At 38.1% G+C, this 7393-nt stretch overlaps 1 pseudogene; it reads left to right on the forward strand.

Annotated features, from left to right (window-relative positions):
- The window catches only part of LOC108402538 (regulator of DNA class I crossover intermediates 1 pseudogene), a 133643-nt pseudogene extending 128683 nt beyond the window's left edge, over nt 1-4960 (forward strand).
- Nucleotides 4961-7393: the final 2433 nt, after the last annotated feature.

The raw sequence follows: 7393 nt of genomic DNA on the forward strand, positions 1-7393 counted from the left end.
AATACAAAGAAGCTGAGGCACAGAGAGAAAAAAAGGATCTCTAAGAATGAAAGAATATTGAGAGAACTGTATGACCAATCCAAACAGAACAATATTCACATTATAGGGGTACTAGAAGAAGAAGAGAGACAAAAAGGGATAGAAAGTGTCTTTGAAGAGGTAATTGCTGAAAACTTCCATGACCTGTAGAAGGAGATAGTCTCTCAGGCATGGAGATACACAGATCTCCCAACACAAGGGACCCAAGGAAGACAACACCAAGACATATAGTAATTAAAATGGCAAAGATCAAGTATAAGGACAGACTATTAAAAGCAGCCAGAAAGGGAAATAAGATCACATACAAAGGAGAGCCCATCAGGCTATCATCAGACTTCTCAGCAAAAATCTTACAGGCAAGAAGGGAGTGGCATGATGTATTTAATGGAATGAAGAAGACAGGCCTCAAACAAAGTACACTTTATCCAGCAAGATTATCATTTAAATTTGAAAGAGGGATTAAACAATTTCCAGATAAGCAATAGCTGAAGAATTTACCTCTCCCAAAATGTCTCTATAGTGTATTTTGGAGGGACTGCTATAAGATGGAAGTGACCCTAACATTTAATAGCTGTCAACAAAGGTAATAAAACCATAGTAAAGAAAGTAGAACAGTTAATTACTAAGGAAATGCAAAATTAAATCAACTATCCCCAAAGTCAATCAAGGGATAGACAAAGAGTACAGAATATGATACCTAATATACAAAGAATGGAGGAGGAAGGAAAGGAGGAGAAAAAATAACGTGTAGAGGATATTTGTAATAGCATATTAAGTGAGTTAAGTTAGACTCTTAGATAATAAGGATGTTAACCTGGAACCTTTGGTAACCATGAATCTACAGCCTGGAATGGCAATAAGTACATACCTATTGATAATAACTATAAATGTGAATGGACTGAATGCACCAATCAAAAGACATAGAGTCACTGAATGGGTAAAAAAACAAGGCCCATCTATATGCTGCCTACAAGAGACTCACTTTAAACTCAAAGACATACACAGTCAGAAAGTAAGGGGATGAAAAAAGATATTTCATGCAACTAATAGGGAGAAAAAAGCAGGAGTTGTGGTACTTGAATCACACAAATTAGACTTCAAAACCAAGAAAGTCACAAGGGACAAAGAAGGACATTACAGAATGATAAAGGGATCAACCCAACAAAAAGATAAAACCTTTATAAATATCTATGCACCCAACACAGGATCACCTACATATGTGAAACAAATACTAACAGAATTAAAAGGGGAAATAGAATGCAATGTATTCATTCTATAAGACTTCAACACTCCATTCACTCCAAAGGACAGATCAACCAAACAGAAAATAAATAAGGAGACAGAGGCACTGAACAACACATTAGAACAGATGGACCAAACAGACATCTACAGAACTCTACACCCAAAAGCAGCAGAATATGTATTCTTCTAAAGTTCACATGGAACATTTTCAAGAACAGATCATATACTAAGCCACAGGAAGAACATTGGTAAATTCAAAAAGATTTCATACCACGAAGGTTTGAAACTAGAAATAAATTACGCAAAGAAAATGAAAAATCCCACAAACACATGGAAGCTTCACAACATGTTCCTAAATAATCAATGGATTAATGACCAAATAAAAACAGAGTCAAGCAATATATGGAGACAAATGACAACAATAATTTAACACTGCAAAAAAATCTGTGGGATGCAGTGAAGGTTGTACTAAGAGGAAAGTATATCACAATACAGGTCTCAAGAAAGAAGCATAATCTGATATGAACAGTCTAAATTCACAATTAATGAAACTAGAAAAGGAAGAAGAAATGAGACCCAAGTCAGTAAGTCAGTAGAAGGAGGGACATAATAAAGGTTAGAGCATAAATAAATAAAATTGAGGAGAATTAAACAATACAAAGAAGCAATGAAAGCAAGAGCTGGTTATTCGAGAAAATTAATGAAATAGATAAACCCCTAGCCAGACTTATCAAGGAAAAAGAGTCTACACACATAAAAAGAATCAGAAATGAGAAAGGAAAAATGACTACAGAAATATAAAGAATCATTAGAGAATACTATGAAAAATTATATGCTAACAAACTGGATAACCTAGAAGAAATGGAGAGCTTTCTCGAAAAATAAAACCTTCCAAGACTGACCCAGAAAGAAACAGAAAATCTGAACAAACCAACTACCAGCAATGAAATTGAATTGGTAAGTCAAAAGCTACCTCAGAACAAAAAGCTGGATCCAGATGGCTTCACCGCTGAATTTTATCAAACATTTAGTGAAGACATAATATCCATCCTCCTTAAAGTTTTCCAAAGTGCAGAAGAAGAGGGAATATTTCCAAACTCATTCTATGAGGCCAGCATCACTCTAATACCAAAGCCAGGGAAAGACACCACAAAAAAAGAAAATTACAGCCCAATATCCCTAATGAACATAAATGCAAAAATACTCAACAAAATATTAGCAAGACGAATTCAAAAAATACATCAAAAAGATCATCCTTCATGATCAAATAGGACTGATTCCAGGGATGCAAGGATGGTACAACATTCAAAAATCTATCAACATCATCCACCACATCAACAAAAAGAACAAAAACCACATGATCATCTCCATAGATGTTGATAAAACATTTGACAAATTTCCACATCCATTCATGATAAAAACTCTCAAGAAAATGGGTATAGAGGGCAAGTACCTCAACACAATAAAGGCCATACATGACAAATCCATAGCCAACATCATACTTAACAGTGAGAAGCTGAAAGCTTTTTCTTTAAGATCGGAAACAAGATAAGAATGCCCACTCTACCCACTTGTATTCAACATAGTACTGGAGGTCCTAGCCATAGCAATCTGACAACACAAAGAAATAAAAAGCATCCAGATTGGCAAGGAAGAAGGTAAACTGTCCCTGTTTGCAGATGACATGATATTGTGCATAAAAACCCTAAAGAATCCACTCCCAAACTACTAGATCTAATATCTGAATTCAGCAAAGTTGCAGGATACAAAATTAATACACAGAAATCTGTTGCATTCCTATATACTAACAATGAACTACCAGAAAGAGAAATCAGGAAAACAATTCTATTCAGATGGATCAAAAAGAATAAAATACCGGGGCTGGGCCTTGGACCGCGGGCGGGAAGAAGCCACCTGAGGCCGCGGAGGCCGAGGCCCGGCCCGGGACAGCGCTCCTGCACCCAGTGGGCCGTCGGGACCGCGGTGTCCTACCGCCCAGGAGTCGGGGAAGATGAATTGGGTCAGGGGCTGCCGGTGAGTCGCGAAGCCAGATCCCGGACACCCGTCCCCGCCGTGGTGTCTCCGCCCTCCGCTTGGCGTGGAGGCGCCGCCGTCGCTGGAGCAAACATGCCCGGAGTGGGCCTTGCGGGGGTTGCCCGGGCCGGGAAGCCGCGGCCCCGTGTCTGTTCCTGAACGGACAGCTTCCCCACGCCCCACGCCGTCTCCCCGCAGGGGTGGGCGTGGCCCAGGCCCTCCCGCGGCGCTCGCTCTGCCCTGTGCAGCCTCCGCCCATGCCCGTGCCGCGCTCGCCAGCGGCTGCTTCTGGGTTCTGATCAAGCAGGAAAGGCGAAAGCAAAAGGAATACTTTGAAAAGAAAAGGTTAAAATCAAAAATGAAATCACTGGGAGTTTTTTCCCCTGTCAAAAATTCCACTGCCAGTTTAGATCTTGTCAATCTATACATAGTAAATCAGATATCTTGCCATAAGAAAACACCTGAAGCCGTGAGAAAACCAACCCATGTGAATATGAGTAGAGACATAAAAATGCCCCTGAGAAGCATGATTTAGAACTTCCAGTATCGCCTCATTGTGTACCATCTAACCTCTGCATTGATGATACAGAAAACAATACACATCATCAAAGACTAGGCAGCAAGAAAGACTGGCCCAGTTCAGTCGTCACAAGTCATGGGCTCACACAGAATGTTCGAACCTCAGTTCAACAGAATAGAAAACTGCAGTTTCACTCCATCATCTTTTTCAGCAGAATTATCTTCTAATAGACATATTACAGAACAAAATTTCGTTCCCAGAATAGCACCTAGTCCTCAGAAAGCTGCGTATGAAGAAAAGCAGAATGAGCAGCTCAGTAATGTTAATTATTCTAATTCCTTGGTTTCCAAATTTAATGAAAATGAAGATACTCTCAGTCCATCATACAAAATAGCACAATTTGGAATGTTGTTTGAAAGATTTAACAGTCCAGGAAATAGGAATTACCCAACTGGAAGACCTGCAGTAGTGATGGATGAGAGAAGACAGTCAGACTTCATTACTGAAAAACGATCAGTACAACATATGTGGGGAGAAAATAGAAAAAAGGCTTTAGATTTTTTTGAAGATGTGAACCAGCCAACCCCCAGGCTTCTGTCAGAGAATTGTGACTCTTTTATTAGTGGAAATGTGATCAGTTTATTAAACATAGATCAGCAGAGAATAAAAAATACCTTTGACAAGTATGGTTATGACAGTATGGGAGATACTTGTGCAATCACTAGTTCTGATAAAAGCAGTTCCACTGATGGATGCATTGAAAGTATTTTTACAGATCCAGGATTGAATTTTACTAATTCTACTTTTAATACAAGTTATCCAGAAGAGTGCCATCCAAACAAGAGCCATCAGGAGTACAGCAGTAATGAAAGAAGTGCCCTTAATACATCTCAGGGTTTTTACCCAGCCAGTTCTCAAAAAAAGGGAAAATTTGAAATTGATCAAGAGAAGACACCACAGAAAAAAATCCGGCAATATCCAGTGAACCATATGGGTGATATTCCTTTGGAAGGATTGCATTCCAAGCAGTCATTGGATTTTTGACCTGGTGAGATTCTGATTGAAGGAGGAGGAGCATGTTCTTTAAAAGGCAGGCCAACATCTTCTAAGAAAATATGTCAGTAAAATTATAAGTGGATTTTATTCTTTTTAAAAAACTGACACAAGTGGAAATCAGTTAAATTCTAAGTGTTTAATTTTTGCTAGCAAATATGTTTCACAGTTATCTTAGAATGTCCTAGTAATGCAATTAACCCTTTACAATTACCTTTATCTTTTAAAAAATGCTTTTGTCTTTGTAAAATGATGAGTATATATAATGTGTACATATAGTTTAGCAAGTAATAATAAAACAGATACCCTAGTACTCAAAAAAAAAAAAAAAGAAAAAAGAATAAAATACCTAGGAATAAACCTAACCAAGGAAGTCAAAGACCTATACTCTGAAAACAACAAGACACTCATTAGAGAAATTAAAGAAGAGACCAATAAACGGAAACCCCGTGCTCATGGATAGGAAGAATTAATATTGTCAAAATGGCCATCCTGGTTAAAGCAGTCTACAGATTCAATGCAATCCCTATCAAAATACCAAAAGCATTCTTCAATGAACTAGAGAAAATCATTCTAAAATTCATATGGAATCACAAAAGACCCCAAATAGCCAAAGCAATCCTGATAAGGAAGAATAAAGCTGGGGGGGATTATGCTCCCCAACTTCAAGCGCTACTACAAAGCCACAATAATCAGGACAATTTGGTACTGGCACAAAAGGAGAACCATAGACCAATGAAACAGACTAGAGAGTCCTGATATAAATCCAACCACATATGGTCAATTAATATATGATAAAGGAGCCATGGACATACAATGGGGAAATGACAGCCTGTTCAGCAACTGGCATTGGCAAAAGTGGACAAGTACATTCAGGAGAATGAAACTGGATTATTGTTTAACCCCATATACAAAAGTAAACTTGAAATGAATCAAAGACCTGAATATAAGTCATGAAACCAAGAAACTCTTAGAAGACAACATAGGCAAAAATCTCTTGAATATAAGCATGAGCAACTTCTTCCTGAACACATCTCCTCAAGCAAGGGAAGCAAAAGCAGAAATGAACACATGGGACTATATCAAACCAAAGATTTCTGTATGGCAAAGGACACCATCTACAGAACAAAAAGTCATTCTACAGTATGGGCAAATCTTTTGTAAATGACATATCCAACAAGGGGTTAACATCCAAAATATATAAAGAACTCACACTCCTCAACATCCAAAAAGCAAGTAACCCGATTAAAAAATGGGCAGAGGATATGAAGAGACAGTTCTCCAAAGAAGAAATTCAGATGGCCAACAGATGCATGAAAAGATGCTCCACATCACTAATCATCAGAGAAATGCAAATTAAAACCACAGTGAGATATCACCTCTCACCAGTAGGGATGGTCAGCATTGAAAAGACTAAGAACAACAAATGCTGGCAATTATGTGGAGTAAGGGGAACCCTCCTACACTGCTGGTGGTAATGTAAGCTTGTTCACCCACTGTGGAAAGCAATATGGAGGTTTCTCAAAATACTAAAAATAGAAATACCATTTGACCTGGGAATCACACTCCTTGGAATTTACCCAAAGAATACAAGTTCTCAGATTCAAAAAGACATATGCACCCCTATGTTTATCGCAGCAGTATTTACAATAGCCAAGATTCGGAACCCACCTAAGTGTCCATCAATAGATTAATGGATAAAGAAGAGGTGGTACATATATACAATGGAATACTATTCAGCCAGAAGAAAGGAGCAAATCCTACCATTTGCAACAACATGGATGGAGCTGGAGGATATTATGCTCAGTGAAATAAGACAGGTGGAGAAAGACAAGTGTCAAATGATTTCCCTCATTTGTGAGGTATAACAATGAAGCAAAACTGAAGGAACAAAATAGCAGCAGACTCAGACTTCAAGAAGGGACTCTGGTTACCAAAGGGGAGGGGTGTGGGAGGGCGGGTGGTGAGGGAGGGAGAAGGGGATTGAGGAGTATTATGTTTAGTACACATGGTGTGTGTGGGTTCACGGGGAAAACACTGTAGCACAGAGAAGGCAACAGTGTATCTGTGGCATATTACTACTCTGATGGACAGTGACTGCATTGGGGCATGGGTGGGGACTTGATAATATGGCTAAATGTAGTAACCACATTGTTTTTTCCACATGTGAAACTTTCATAAGAGCGTATATCAATAACTCCTTAATAAAAAATTTAAAAAAAAGATTGTATATCAACTATACTTCATAAAAAAATGGCTGTGTAAGCCAAACTAAAATGTATAGGTGAGGCTAGAATAATTTGCAAGAAATAAGCCTTAAAAGTGATAGGCATTTTTTAAAGGTACTTTTGACTCCCTAAGTCTAATTTCTAGCATTGTTGTCATGTTTCAGTTAAAATATAATAAATACTATTATACAATCACTCTGATTAAATTTTAAAAAAAGGAGAAACTAATGAATTTTAGGATATTAATGATATACTTGGAGGGTTTGGTGACTGGTTC

The sequence above is a fragment of the Manis javanica genome, chromosome 5 (genome assembly GCF_040802235.1).
Source record: "Manis javanica isolate MJ-LG chromosome 5, MJ_LKY, whole genome shotgun sequence".
NCBI classification, from domain to species: domain Eukaryota; kingdom Metazoa; phylum Chordata; class Mammalia; order Pholidota; family Manidae; genus Manis; species Manis javanica.